The sequence below is a fragment of the Plecotus auritus genome (assembly GCF_963455305.1).
Source record: "Plecotus auritus genome assembly, chromosome: X".
NCBI classification, from domain to species: domain Eukaryota; kingdom Metazoa; phylum Chordata; class Mammalia; order Chiroptera; family Vespertilionidae; genus Plecotus; species Plecotus auritus.
In genome coordinates, this window is record NC_137784.1 from 5,514,072 (window position 1) to 5,529,825 (window position 15,754).

At 45.4% G+C, this 15,754-nt stretch overlaps 1 pseudogene across 1 annotated transcript; it reads right to left on the reverse strand.

The window, feature by feature from the left end:
- Positions 1 to 4,534: 4,534 nt before the first annotated feature.
- LOC308239482 (stress-induced-phosphoprotein 1-like) lies at positions 4,535 to 7,124 on the reverse strand (annotated as a pseudogene). Its single transcript has 4 exons — positions 7,096 to 7,124; positions 6,480 to 6,663; positions 5,089 to 6,255; positions 4,535 to 4,893 (listed from the first exon to the last, which is right to left on the reverse strand). The product of its transcript is annotated as a stress-induced-phosphoprotein 1-like (transcript).
- Positions 7,125 to 15,754: the final 8,630 nt, after the last annotated feature.

A 15,754-nucleotide genomic window follows, 5' to 3' on the forward strand; every position in this document is an offset into this window, starting at 1 on the left:
TTTTTGGATTCTTTTTTCTTTTTGCTTTTCCGGTTGAGTGTTTTTTGTTTCTTTGTATTTCAAATCTTTGACTTGATTCTTGTGTTCCTCTAGTCTGCTGTTAGGTCTCTGTATAATATTTTTTATTTCAGTCAGTGTATGTTTAATTTCTAGTTGGTCCTTTTTCATATCCTTGAGGGTCTTGCTAAATTTATCGGCCTTTTCTAGGATATTCTTGAAAAGCCTTATAACCGTGGTTTTGAATTCTATATCCAGTTGTTTGTTTTCCTCCATTTCTTTCGTTTGTGATCTGTTTCTTTGCCTCCGCATTTTTGCTTCTTCCCTGAGTTGGTAGGGTAGCTTTGTGTGCTAGGTTTCCTATATGGCCCAGTGGGTCGGCCTCCCCAGTTAACCTAAGGTGGACACTCTTGGTGCACCCCTTTGTGGACTGTGTGTACAGCCTTGTTGTAGTTAAGTCTTGATTGTTGTTGGTATCACTGGGAGGAATAGACCTCCAGGCCAGTTGGCTGTGAGGATCAGCTGTGTCTATGCTGGGAGAAGTTTGGTGCTGGAGACAGCCTTATAGGATTAGACTTGCCAAATTTCAAAAGCCTCTGTGCTCAGCTTGGATGGGGCAGAGTCTCAGGGTGGAGCAGACACTCTCGGCTTACCGTCAGCCCTGCCCTTGCGCGCGCGCCTCCAGACCTCTGCCTTCCGCAACTCCCCTGAGTTTCCGCCTGACAGTCCAGATTCCCCCTGTAAGAGCGTGGGTCCCCAGGGGCTCGCCCGGAACTGGGGTTCAGTGCAGTCAGGAGCTTCCAACTCCCTTCTGTTAGGGAATGCCTGTGGCAACCTCCACATTCGGCTTTCTCTGCGAGTACTCGCGTGCGCGTGCACGCACCTCCAGACCCGCCGCAGCTACCCCGGGTCTCAGAGTCTCCGTGTTCCTTTCTCTCTACCTGACAGTCCAGACTCCCCCTGTATAAGCCTGGGTCCACGGGGTTTTGCCCAGAACTGGGGTTCAGTGCAGTTGGAACTGGGGTTCAGTGCAGTCGGAGGCTTCCTTCCCCCTCCTGCCAGAGAAAGTCAGCCAGGCACTCAGCTGCTCTTCCTCTCTGCGCATGTGTCTCCGTACCTCAGCCCTTTGCCGCTCCTCTGATTCTCCATGAGCTTTCCTCTTTCCTTCTAGTTGTAGAATTTCCACTCAGCTAGCCTTCCTGTGGTTCTGGATGATGCCCGTTCTGTCTTTTAGTTGTAGTTTTGAAATTGTTGTGCGAGGCAGCAGTTTAGGGGCTTACCTATGCTGCCATCTTGGTTTCTCTCAGAGCAAATAAGATTTTGATGGGCCTGGCGAGCATTGCTCAGTGGTTGAGCATGGACCTATGAACCAGGAGGTCTGAGTTCAGTTCCCGGTCAGGGCACATGCCTGTGTTGCAGGCTTGATCCCCAGTGTGGGGTGTGCAGGGGGCAGCTGATCCATGATTCTCTCATCATTGATGTTTCTATCTCTCTCTCCCTCTCCTTTCCTCTCTGGAATCAGTAAAAATATATTAAAAAAAAAAGATTTTGATGGATGAAACCTACCAGGGAAAAGCAAGAAGATGAGGTTATTCTGTGTCATCTGAACAAGCTTAGACATGTCTGTTCTCTTTTGTAATGAGACTAGGACCGGAAGGATTGGGGGAAAGGAAATGAGATGTACCACCTGGTGATAGATGTCTCTGCTCTTTGTTATTATTTTTTCTTTCTCAGTATCCCTTTCCGCCAGCATTTCACGCCACCCCCAGTGTGTTGTGTCTGAGAAGACATTGTCTTCTTGCTCCTCTGTCCCCTTTGGTGCCTCCTTCTCTCAGTTCAGCCCTGATTCTGAGGGTTCCTCAATGCTGGCTTCTTCCATCTCTTCCTTGCCTACTTCAGACTCCCTGTTAAGTCACACACAGCCCCCTAATTCTGTACAGCGGAGATGAACTCATGAGCCTTCCCTTCGCCTTAGCATCATTACTACAGTGTCTTCTCCCCACTGGTATTGCCACTCCCTTTTTGCAAAACCTTACCTTTTATCACCTGCATGATTTAAATTCATGCCTCAGTGGTCTCCTTGCTTCCTGGTGGTTTCAATGTTCACTCTTCCCTTGCAAGTTGAGCCTGTCTTCACTAGTCACTTAAATATTTTTGAGTCTTGATCTACATATATAAATCATGGATGAGTGGCCCATTGTCCCTGACAAGTCATATATATAGTAGCTTCTTACTTTTCTAGTCTTTACTTCTTTTTTTTTTAAAAGTAGCCTTGTAGTTTTAAAAAATTGATTTGAGAAGGGCGAGAGAGAAACACACATCTATCAGTTGCACGTGGAATGAACCCACAACCTGGGCATGTACCCTGACTTGGAATTGAACCTGCCACCTGTTGTTATAAGGGATGACACTCCAACCACCTGAGTCACACCAGCCAGGGCTAGTCTTTACTTCTTATAACTCATTCCCCGTCAGTATTCCTATTGGGACAAACCAATCTGATCATGTCACCCTCCAGCTTCATTAACTCAGTGACTTTCCCCCAGCCCAGAGGGTAAAGTTTAAACTCTTAGAACATGTCAGTCCTTCATGGCCTGCTTACATGTTCCACCTCATCTTCTGCCCTCAACCTGTAGTCTCACCATCTCAAGCCCCATTACCCACTCACCATTTCCCCAAATCCTAAGCCCTTTCAAGCTTGTCTTTGCATTGGATGATCTGTTTTGAACCAGACTTGCAAAAATTGTGATTCTTTTTCAAGATGTATTTTAAATCATCTCTTCTTAAAGTCTCCCCAGATGCTTAATTTACCCCAAGCTCCTGGGACTTTAAATTTTGAGCGAGTGAAGCAATAATTTGGGAACAAAGGCAGCGAGTAGTGCGTGGCAAAGACCATCATATTGCAGTGCCTTCTGCTCAACTCCCAGGCAACCTTTCTTAATTGGGGTACCTCATTGGAACAGTAGATACCGAAAATGATTTGAGTGACAATTTTCTCAATTCTGCCAAAGATTGAGCATAACTCATACCATTTTAGATACAGAGGAGAAGAGGTAAGTCTTTATATGTAACGCATGCTATAGGCTGGTGGAGCTTCATTTTCTCACAGAACTCAGGTTAGGAAAGCTGCTACAGGCTATTTCTGGATCTGCCATCTTTCTAAGCCTAACCCTCCAAGCTCTCTCTGATGCCGTGCACATCTGTTATTATGATAAACTAGAGGCCTGTGCACGAATTCGTGCATGGGTGCGGTCCAGCCAGCTGGCCTCTGGGTGGTAGGGGCCAATTAGGGGTGGGGCCAGCTGGGAGGAGGGGCCACCAGTGGTTGGCTGGCCAGCCCCACCCCCTGGTTGGGACAATTTGCATATTAGGCTTTTATTATATAGGATTCCCTTTGTGCCTAAGATAACTAGAATCGGACTGGATTCCTACAAATAACACTGTTCTCTGATATAACAACATCAGAGAATATATACTTGTTACTATATATGTTTATTGAATAGTTGATTGGTTGAATAACCTTTAAAATTACTCCATTTTCTTTTTTCCTCATACCAAATCAGTCACCACACACATTAATCTTTATTTACAGTGTTGTCAGAGTCTATAATTTTCTTTAAAAAATATGTATTTTTATTGATTTCTGAGAGGAAGGGAGAGGGAGATAGAAACATCAATGATGTAAGAGAATCATTGATGGGCTTCCTCCTGCACGCCCCCTACTGGGGATTTAGCCCACATCCTGGGCATGTGCCCTGACCAGTAATCAAACCATGACCTCCTGGTTCATAGGTCAACACTCAACCAGTGAGCCACACCAGCTGGGCTAGTCTGTTATTTTCTTAAATTGCTCCTACCACCATCCTTGTCTAGGTTTTTATCATCAGCCTCTATTTCCGTAATCACCTTCAAATCTTGCCATTTTCCTCTTTCACTGTCTCCCTTTCAAAGATACTGAACCCAGATCAATTCCCCTCTTCTCCCCTCCTCCCCCCCCCCCCCCCCCACTGCCCAGGTAAAAGGCCTTGTTATCATTTCACTTCCAACTCTCATACAAACCGGCTTTCTGATTAGGTTAAAACTCTCTCTCTCTCTCTCTCTCTCTCTCTTTTTTTTTTTTTAATAACCACGCCTGATTGGCTTGTTTTATTGGAGAAGGGGACTCGGAGTTAACAATGTGAAGACAGTTGGGACCTGAGGTCGGGAAAAATACCCTCCCCTCCCCATTCATGCCCACTGCCCCAAATAAAAAATAACCAACTATGGGAGAGCAGCTGAGACAGCGACTGGGAACAGGGGACAGAGACATGGAACTGGAGGGCAGCGGCAGAGACCATGCATGTGCTGGGAGGTCCCAGAGGCAGCGGCTACAGAGTAACGTGGGTACAGGTCTCTGTATCTTCCACACAGGTCTGTATAAATATAGAGATAAGTTGTTTGCTTTCCCCTTCTCTCCCTTCTGCTCCGTGCTGCTTGCTGCGGTCCCAGCTCCTCTTTCCACACGAGGACAGAGGGAAGAGGGCTGATGAGCAAGTCATCACCGAATTGCGATCAGACCCACATCCATCAGCTTCTGGATCTTCTGTGCCATTACAGGATTCTTTAAGTGTTCGCTAAGTGCCTGGAGGTCCTTCTGCATCTGTTCCAGGATGAGCCACATGGCTGGGTCCCTCATGATCTGCTGCACCTCAGGGTCGGCCCTGGCCGTCGCTTCACATCTTTGGGGCTGTCGTGTTGGTTGTACTGGGCCATCATACAGCGTTGGTAACCCTCTGCTGCCTCCTTACAGTTGGAGTCCAGCTCTAGTGCTTTCTGGTAGACAGCCATAGCTTTTGTGTGGTCCTTCATTGCTTCTAGGGCAGCTGCTTTCCGTGAATAACCCTTGATGAAGGATGGCTCTAGTTCAGCCGTGGGCAAACTACGGCCCGCGGGCCGGATCCGGCTGTTCTATCCGGTTCTCTTGCTCTCCCCTCCGCTCCTTTACTTTGAATTTATATTAGTTCACACAAACACTCCATCCATGCTTTTGTTCCGGCCCTCCGGTCCAGTTTAAGAACCCATTGTGGCCCTCGAGTCAAAAAGTTTGCCCACCCCTGCTTGGATACATTCCTCACAGTCCTTGAGCGCCAGCTGAAACTCCAGGAGTTTGGTGTAGCAGGCGGCTCGATTGCTGTAGTTTGGCATCTCTTGGGTTCCGTTTGATAGCTTCTGTATAATGCTTCCTGGCTTGGGGATAGTCCCCTTTCTGGAAACATTCGTTGCCTTTGTTCTTCTCCTCCAAAGCCAGGTCAGGGGTTCTGTAGGCCAGCCGCTCTTGCTCCTGTAAGATTTTCTCTGCCTGTTGGCATTTCTTGAGCACATCCGGTGTTCGGTGCTCTGCCAGAGACTTGTTGTAGAAATGGATGGCATCCTTGTATTTTTCTTCTTTGAAGTAGGAATTGCCAATTCGCGCGTAAGCTCTGGCGATCTGGCGATAGCCTTCCCGGTTTTCTCGCTCCACTTCAATGGCCTTCTCACAAAGCTCCCAGCATTTACTGTAGTCGCCCTTCTCGAAGTACACAGCTGCTTGATTGGTCATGTAAGTCATGTTGGTGGGGTCCAGGTCCTTGGCTCTGTCATAGTGCTTCAAGGCTGTGTCAAAGTCTTTCTTCTTGTCGGCATCGTTTCCCAATTCCTTTTCTTTCAGTGCCTGCTTCTTATTCTCTGGAAGATCCTCTTCCATTGGCTCTGATTTGGTCTCCTTTTTGGGAGGAGGTGGTGGTGGAGATGTAGCAACTTCTTCCTCATCAGCCATACTGCCCAGATCAAATCCGAGGAGGACACTGAGAGTAGTCATCATCCGGGGATCTTGCAGTTTCGTGCCCAGATCGGATGGCTTGTTCCGCAGTTGCTCTGTCGGTGCCCGGTAGGTAGGGTCATTGAGCAGTGCCCTCGTCCTGGGATCACTCTCCAACTTCTGGTACAGATTGGGCATGTTGAAAGGGTTCATTCATGAGTTTCCTCTCTGCCAATTGAGCCTCCATATTCTGTAAACCCTCTTTGAGCTGAGGATTATTTGCTTCATGTTTTTAAACCCCCCTCATAGGTTTGCTTGGCTTCTTCAAATCGGTTCAAGAACTCAAGAGCCGCTGCTTTTCGAGAATAGCCCTTGCCCCAGCCAGGCTTTAAGTCAACAGTTTTGCAACCATCTTCATGGGCCTTCTGGTAGTCTCCTTTCTTGGTGTAGGCTGCTGAGCAATTGCTGTAGAGCAGGCGTCCTCAAACTACGGCCCGCGGGCCACATGCGGCCCGCCGAGGACATTGATCCGGCCCGCCGGGTGCCGCTGCCTGTCCTGCTTAGCAGCCGATTTGTCCAGGGCCCGCAGTGCACATAGGAATTTGTTCATAGTTTTTATTTAAACTATAGTCCGGCCCTCCAACGGTCTGAGGGACAGTGAACTGGCCCCCTGTTTAAGAAGTTTGAGGACCCCTGCGTAGAGCACATGGGGATCTAACTTAGTTGCTTCGGAATAGCACTGGAATGTATCATTGATGTTGCCCTTCTCTTTCAGCTCATTTACCTGCTCCACAGCCCAGTCCGGAACCCGGTAGACTAGGTTAAAACTCTTGAACCTCGCACTCCAGGTCTCCCAAGCTTTGACCCCAATTCTCAGCCCAGCCTGGCTCCTTCACTCCCCCCTGACAGAGAACTTACTTTCCTTTCAATGCTGTTGCTTAGGCTGTGCATACCAACCCTTCTTCCCCTGCAAGCGAAACTATGGACTTAAAAAACAATTATCTAACAGATTTTACCAAATGCTCTTCCCCATGTCTACACTCCAACCATTTTGCTTCCTGAGCTTGGGAAGCTGTATCCATGGCCCCCTTTCCTGCCAGGCAGGTGCTTCCCCTATTCCCCACACTTCATTTCATCTCTGCAATTCTTTCTTTTTTTAATGTTTAAATACTTTTAATAAAACACGCATATAATGGTTAGAAAAAAATAAAGGGAAAATTACAGTGCTCGCATGATTACTGTCTTCTAAATCCCCTTAGTAACACATCGAAATCTGTCTCCTTCTGAAAGCCTACTTGACTCTCTTTGATCTGAATACTTACTTTTTCCTGTTTTCGCTCTCACACTCCATTATTGCCTTGTCTACATACTAGTAAGTGGAATTATCCGCTAGAATTCTCTTCATCAAGAACCATTAATTAACCTGTTAAGTATGCACTTAAGTGGCCAGCAAAGAAGTCAGACTTTTATAAAAGTGTTTAGAAGTATTCTTAGCCCAGTTACTTTTCTTTTTTTATACAAAATTGCCGAATACTTTTTCTGAAAAAAAAAAATAATAATAAATTTGAAAGTTCACAGCAGGTCACTGCTGGCTATTAACAAACCTAGTAATGAGCAACAGCCATTTCCAAGTCACCGTTGGGGCGATGGCGCTATCAAGGGAAGCAGAAAGGCCTCCTGGGGGCCTGGGGGGCTCAGTGAGAGCATCACCACTGAGGAGTGGATGCGGGGGGCAGGCTGGTCTTGGATGCCCAGGGCTGTGTTAGATTTGGAGCACATGCCGTCCCACACCCTGAGTCATCCAGTGGTAAAGATGGTCTGGGCGGGTCATTTTGTTGCAAGTGTTATCGTCTGCTCCAGCGAGTCATGGGACAAGGGGGGTTGTAGTGCATTAACACTGTGCAATCGCTGTGACCCAGGAATCAAGAACTGGCCAAGGCCCTGGCCGGTGTGGCTCAGTGGGTACAGAGCATCTGATTCCGGTCAAGGGCACATGCCTGGGTTGTGGGCTCCATCCCCATTTGGGGGCGTGCAGGAGGCAGCCGATCAATGATTCTCATCATTGACATTTCTATCTCCCTCTCCCTCTCCCTTCCTCTCTGAAATTAAAATAAAAAGTGACCAAGCTTCCTGAGGATGGGAAAAGGAGACACTGAGGCTGAAAAGCTCCCTCTTCATTCCTCTTCGACTCTGATAGCAACCACAGGGCCAATCCAATTTCTGCTTCCAACAATGTTGACCACTACAAGCATTTAAAAGGGCCAGACCCAGCCCAGCCTGCGCAGCTCAGTGGTTGAGCGTCGACCTATGAACCAGAAGGTCATGGTTCCATTCTCACTCAGGTGGGCATGCAAGAGGCAGCTGATCAACAATTGTCTCTCATCATTGATATTTCCATCTCTCCCTCTCTGAAATCAATAAAAAATATACTTTAAAAAAATTTAAAGGGCCAGACCCAGATATATGCCCTTACAGCTTCATCACCCACTGCTGACTGACCTCATTACCTGTGACTCTAAGTTCAAATTCTCAAGTAAAAGGATTTGGGTAATCTTTGGTTTGACAATAGTGGTTGACCTTAGGCCAAGTCATCCTCCTTGGTCCATAGACAGCACTGTGTCTGGATCGGGGCCACATGTTATGAAAATAAACATTCGCCATATACTTTCAAAGGGGGCTTTGAGTGACGTCACATATAGGCCCCAATCTGTATGCATAGCTCTCACTATAAAAAGTTCAGTCGGATATACTAGTATATATTTGAAATCATCACTGATAATAGAAAAGAAGAATTTGTTTAACAGCCTATGGCTGTTTCTCTGTCTTGTTCCAATTTTAGTAGCTAGTTCACTATGATATAGTATAAGAGGAATCGTCAGTTTAATCTTAAAATTAACATGTTACCGATGAATGATGTCATCAATATGAAATGAGGAAAATTGATGTTACATGGTTAAAAATCAACTTTATTAGAGTCTGGGTGCCATTTGCACCCGCAAATTTAAAAGAGCATATGGAGAAATTGGAGGGGGTCGATGAAAAGCTAAGGAAATGATAAAAGGCAAAGAAAATAAAATGTGCGTTTCAAATTAAGGAAGATGATAGGCTTATTTCGCCTGGAGAAGAGAAGACAGGGAAATGATGTGAAAATGTCCCCAAACATGTGAAGTTGAAACAGGAATATATTGAGTTCATCTCTGTTGCCTTGATATACTAGCAATATGCAGCAGAAGATAGATTTTAATGACAGCATAAAGTCAACCTTTCAGGCTTCACTGCTGTGTGTTGAGAAATTCATGGACTCTTTATATATGTGATGTATAAACGTATCCATAGGAGCAGAAGTGGTATCATTGTCACAGGAGTATAAATTAGAGGGCATGCTTGAGATCGCCTCAAGCTCTATGAAGCTGAGGTCAGCTCTATGATATTTGGTAGAAATAACACACAGAAGTCAAGACATTTTCTAATTATGTTTTCCTTCTTGAATTATTCGAGGTGTGACCAAATGAACTGTGCTCTCTGAGGGGCATTCAAAGGAGCAGCAATGGTCACCAACCTTGAATTTTCTTTGGCGTAAGGGAATTATGAACTAAAGGTGAAAGCTATATTTTTCTCGATCAAGTGGGATTCTGGGGGACTCTGTGCGAGAAGAGAGAAAGAGATGGAGTGAACAGGAATGGGGAAAGAATGGAAGGAATTTGAGTTAGAGAAATTAGCAGACTTTCGTGCAAGTAGTGTGCCAGGGTGAGTCACTTTTCTCTACCCCTCTCCTCCTAGGTTTCTCATCAAATTGTCACAACATATCTGTCTCTGGTTGTTGAGTCATGTAGCTGGATGACTCTTAGGATGCATGGGAAAGGCTAAGTATAGTATCAAGGTGGGATCGTGAACGAGCCGCGTTCACCTGGAGAAGGTATACTGTACTCAGATTATCAGCCCAACAGTAGACTAAGTAGACATTTCAATGTAGGATCTGGACCAAGGAAGGATTTTGATTGGTAGAAGAAAACCCAAGATAGGGTTTCCAAAGCGATTTGCTGTATGATCTTAGTTGAAGTAAATAAACTTCTTGGGCCTTAATTTCTTCTTCAGGTGAAGATAGTGCATATACACTGAGTGGCCAGATTATTATGATCTCTGAACATAAAATAATATGGACACTCAATGTGTGTGTGTGTGTGTGTGTGTATATATATATATATATATATATATATATATATATATATATATATTAGAGGCCCAGTGCATGAATTTGTGCATGGGTGGGGTCTGGCCAGACTGGCCAGGGGGCGGGGACATGGGTGGTTGGCCGGCCTGCCTGCTGGTTGAACTCCTGGTCGAGGGGACAATTTGCATATTAGCCTTTTATTCTATAGGATATACACTGAGTGGCCAGATTATTATGCATTCAGAGATCATACTAATCTGGCCACTCAGTGTACCTCACCTACGTCAAGATATAATAATGTATGCTCACTCAAAAGAAAACACAGGCATTTAATACACAAGTTCTGCCTCTCAACAGTGAGAACCACTGAGAACTGAGCAAGCAGTGGGCATTGTGGCATGGTGTCCCTTGACTACTTGAAAATGTGGTCCGGGATCCTGGGGTTCCCCTAACTCATTCAGGTGGGCCACAAGGTGAAAATTGCTTTTATAACAGAAAGACTTTATTTGCTTTCTTCAGTCTCATCGTCTCATGAATACCTGGTGGAGTTATCTGGAGGTGATATCTCAACAGATTGAATGTAGAACCAGATGTGAGAATCCAGCTGTCTTCTGAAAGCCAGATCTTTTTTTTTTTTTTTTTTTTTTAAAGCCAGATCTTAATGTGATTTGCAAAAAGATGAAACAGTCACTCTTCTTAATTTTTCTTTAGGAAATACATGCAGTTATTTTTCATTTAAAATGTTACTTATGCCTGGCTGGTGTGGCTTGGTAGCTGAGCATCGACCTATGACCCAGGAGGTCACGGTTCTATTCCCGGTCAGGGCACATGTCTGGGTTGTGGGCCCCATCCCCAGTGTGGGGCGTGCAGGAGGCAGCTGATCAGTGATTCTCTCTCATCATTGATGTTTCTATCTCTCTCTCCCTTCCTCTCTGAAATCAATAAAAGTATTTTGTAAAAGAAAATGTTACTTATGTTAGCATGTAATGGGTTTATTGTTTTTATTTTAAAAGATTTAATCAATATTTAAACACTTTCCAGTTTTAATTTCTAACATAGTATCCGTAGAGATTTCTCCCACAAACAGAAGATCCCATCACAGTAAGAATATAATGAGGGACCTGAAACAAGATTATTGGCGGACCAGTGTCCACCACTTCAGCTTCTCAGGGACTTGGCATAAAGTGATATATGTACATTTTATTTATATATATATATATATATATATATATATATATATATATATATATATATATTGATTTCAGATAGAAAGGAAGAGGGAGAGAGTGATAGAAACATCAATGATGAGAAAGAGTCATTGATTGGCTGCCTCCTGCATGACCCCACTGGGGATCGAGCCCACAACCCGGGCATGTACCCCTGACCAGAATCGAACCTGGGACCCTTCAGTCCGCAGGCCGATGCTCTATCCACTGAGCCAAACCGGGTAGGGCTGCACATTTTAACTTCCCGTCCCTCTGTTCTGATCTTACGGTAGGTGGTGGGACCCTCCGGCGGAACCCCAGAGAGGGCAGGTATTTGGGATCCCTCTCAAACTGACACAAGATGAAGTGAACTGTGTGCTTGTTCCCTTGACAACACCATCATATCCAGGCCTCACAAGCGCCATGCCTGGGCTGTGGAGAGTCTCTAAGGTCAGAAGGGACGGCATTTTAGGCTCAAGGAAGGAAACCGGGGAAGATTTGGACTTGATGACAGAGCCTGCTCTTGTGACATTAGCAGCCTTCTCTGTAAGCCTGCCAGCTGATGAGCACTCAGAGTTCAAATAGCCTCAGAACCGCTGTTATTGATGCTCACGACGTGTGAGATACTGGTGCAGGCACTTGACATGTATTCAATCTCACAACACACTTAGGGCGTAGCTATAGTTATTACCCCGATTTTATGTAGGAGGAAATGGAGGCACACGTGTGAGCAAATTTGTCCAAGTTCTCATACCTAAAATGCAGCAGGAATTCCATTCAAACCCAAGTAGTCTGGCTCCAGGTTCGGTGCCATTAAACACTGTATTTTAGTATTCTCTCCAGGGACTTGTGTAGAATTTTCCACTTAGCCATGTAATAGGAAGGGCAAGCTAAGTGCTGTAGCACCAACCTAAACAGTACAAAGGATTCATATAAAGGTTGTTCCTTCCCTAACTGGTTTGGCTCAGTGGATAGAGCGTCGGCCTGCGAACTCAAGAGTCTCAGGTTCGATTCCAATCATGGGCATGTACCTTGGTTGCGGGCACATCCCCAGTAGGGGGTGTGCAGGAGGCAGCTGATCGATGTTTCTCTCTCATCGATGTTTCTAACTCTCTATCCCTCTCCCTTCCTCTCTGTAAAAAAGCAATAAAATATTTTTTTTTTAAATTAAAGTGAAACAAAACAATGCGGAGATTACAGGAATATTGCCAGGGTCTGAGCTCATGGGAAGATCTACCAATAATTCTATATCTGAAATATGGAAGGTCCTTTTTTTAAGAACCTAGGTCCTCAAGTATCTGTGGACCTTGGGTTAACAACTATCAAAAACGTTAATATAGCCCTAGCCGGCTTGGCTCAGTGAATAGAGTGTCGGCCTGCAGACTGAAGAGTTGTGGGTTCCACTCCGGTCAAGGGCACATGCCCAGGTTGCGGGCCCAATAGGGGGGCGTGTAATTCCCTGGAGGGGGCGTGCAGGAGGCAGTGATCATTGGTTCTCTCTCATCATTGATGTTTCTCTCTCACCCTCACCCTTCCTCTCTGAAATCAGTAAAAAGATATTTAAAAAACCCACGTTAATACGATAGCTGATGCTAAGAAGCCCATATCACATCTTAGTAAAAATTAGAACAAGATCTTATTTTCCTAGGACAACTCAGTGCTATGTTCGAGAACATTTCCTGAGCAAATATACAAATCTATAATTAATATAAAATGAATTCTGTATCTCCTGCCCAACTGTACAAGGATGGGCTGCTTTTATGCTGACTAAAGACCTCCACCCCTTTATTTTTATTTATTGATTTATTTTTTTTAAAAGGTATTTTTATTGCCTTTGGTCCACAGTTGGTATTTCACATTATTTCTTGGTCCCAGGGCTCCTGGGTGGGGCTGGTCTTCGGGAAGGCCTCCTGGTGGGGGTCCCTGTGCAGACTAGTACTTGGCGGGGGAGAGGGAACAAGTATGGAAGATTAAATATTTTTTAAAAATATTTTTTTTAGCCCTAACCGATTTGGCTCAGGGGATAGAGCATCAGCCTGCGGACTGAAGGGTCCCAGGTTCGATTCCGGTCAAGGGCATGTACCTTGGTTGCGGGCACATCCCCAGTAGGGGGCGTGCAGGAGGCAGCTGATTCATGTTTCTCTCTCATCGATGTTTCTAACTCTCTATCCCTCTCCCTTCCTCTCTGTAAAAAATCAATAAAATACATTAAAAACAATAAAAATTAAAATAAAATTAATATATATATATATATATTATTGATTTCAGAGAGGAAGGGAGAGATAGATAGACACATCAATGATAAGATCGAGCCAGCAACCCAGGCATGTGTCCTTGACCGGAATCAAACCCAGGACCCTTCAGTCCGCAGGCCGATGCTCTATCCACTGAGCCAAACTGGCGAGGGCAACACTTCTGCCCCTTCGGTCCTTACAGTTCAGCTCAGGTTCCCAGCGGTGTTGTTCCAATGCACCCAGAGAGCTTAACTGAGTCATAGCTTGGTTTTCTTTGTGTTCCTCTTCCTGCTCGCCACTAGTTGTCTGATGCACTATAGCAGGGGTCCTCAAACTACGGCCCGCGGGCCACATGCGGCCCGCCGAGGACATGTATCCGGCCCGCCGGGTGCCGCTGCCTGTCCTGCTTAGCAGCCGACTCGTCCCAGGCCTGCAGTGCGCATAGGAATGTGTTCATAGTTTTTTTTTTAAACTATAGTCCGGCCCTCCAGCGGTCTGAGGGACAGTGAACTGGCCCCCTGTTTAAAAAGTTTGAGGACCCCTGCTCTATAGCAACTCTCCTCATTGCCTGACCTTAGTACAAAGGAAAGACCCGTGGCTATTCCTCGAGTGAGGACCACCTCATCCTGGCATTCCAGATTCTGGTTCTGACAGGGTTTATTAACACCCGTGGTTATTTAGTGTATAAAATTGTTCTGTAACAGGGTTTCCTAACCTTGACACTATGAACACTTAGGGTGGATACATCTTTGTTGTAGGGTCTGTCCTGTACATTGTAGGATATTGAGCACCATTCCTGGTCTTTACCCTCTGGAGTCCAGTAGCAACATCTTTTTTTTTTTTTAAATAAATCTTTATTCAGATTATTACAATTGTTTCTCCTTTCCTCCCCCAATAGCTCCCCTCCACCCGGTTCCCACCCCACCTTCTGCCCTTACCTCCCCCCCACTGTCCTCATCCATAGGTGTATGATTTTTGTCCAGTCTCTTCCTGAACCCCCCATACCCCTTTCCCCCTGAGAATTGTCAGTCCACTCCCTTTCTATGCCCCTGATTCTATTATATTCACCAGTTTATTCTGTTCCTCCGGTTTTTAATTCACTTGATTTTTAGGTTCACTTGTTGATAGATATGTATTTGTTGTTCATAATTTTTATCTTTACTTTTTTCTTCTTCCTCTTCTTTAAGAATGCCTTTCAGCATTTCATATAATACTGGTTTGGTGGTGATGAACTCCTTCAGCTTTTTCTTATCTGTGAAGCTCTTTATCTGCCCTTCAATTCTGAATGATAGCTTTGCTGGGTAGAGTAATCTTGGTTGTAGGTTCTTGCTATTCATCACTTTGAAAATTTCTTGCCACTCCCGTCTGGCCTGCATAGTTTCTGTTGAGAAATCAGCTGACAATCGTATGGGTGCTCCCTTGTAGGTAATTAACTGCAGTAGCAACATCTTGTCCCAGTTGTTACAATAACAATTGTTTCCAGCCTTGGCCAGTGTTTCTAAATGGTTAGAGCATTGGCCCAAGCACTGAAGGGTCACTGGTTTGATTCCTGGTCAAGGCCATGTTTCCTGGGTTGCAAGTTTGAGCCTGGCCCGTCAGAGTGCGTGCAGGAAGCACCCAATTGATGTATGTATCTCTCTCTAATTGATGTTTCTCTTTCTCTCCCCCCCACCCCCACTTCCACCACTGTCTCTAGAAATCAATGGGAAAATATTCTCGGGTGAAGATCAACAACATAAAAAAAAATACATAAATAATTTTTAAAAATTTTTTAAATGTTTCCAGACATTGCTAGATGTCTGGAAAGAGGCAAAATTGCCCCCAGTTCAGAATCACTGCAGGCAGGTAGTGTGGCCCGGAGGGCAGTTATTATTGCCTACGTTTGTTGGATGAACACACACATCTACTGGGCTGTTGTGTTTTGCTACTAGGGTGAGAGCAGCGGAGCCCCTTCTGGGTTTGGATCTTTCTTCCTTCTCTACTCTCCCATCCCGGCTGCCCACACCCGGAATTCTCAGAGTGGACATGTCGCCACTGTTCTTAAACACAGTCCTGTGTCTTCCATTGCTCTTGACATAGAGGCCAGCATCCTGCCTGTGGCCTGTGCGTCCTCTGCCTCCTTTCTGATCTCGCCACTGCCACTCTCCCCCGTTCCATTTGTAATCAACTCTCTGGGACAGCCCACGATCCTTCTCTCCTATGGGACTTTGCCCATGCTGATCTCATTTTCTGGAATGTTCTTCCTGACTTCATTCTTTCCCTAATTTTCACTTATCTTTCAACTAGTGACCTGATGCACGGATTCATGCACATTGAAAGGAAATTAATTAGAAGGTGGCCGGTGGGGCGGGACCGGACGAGATGGGCTTGA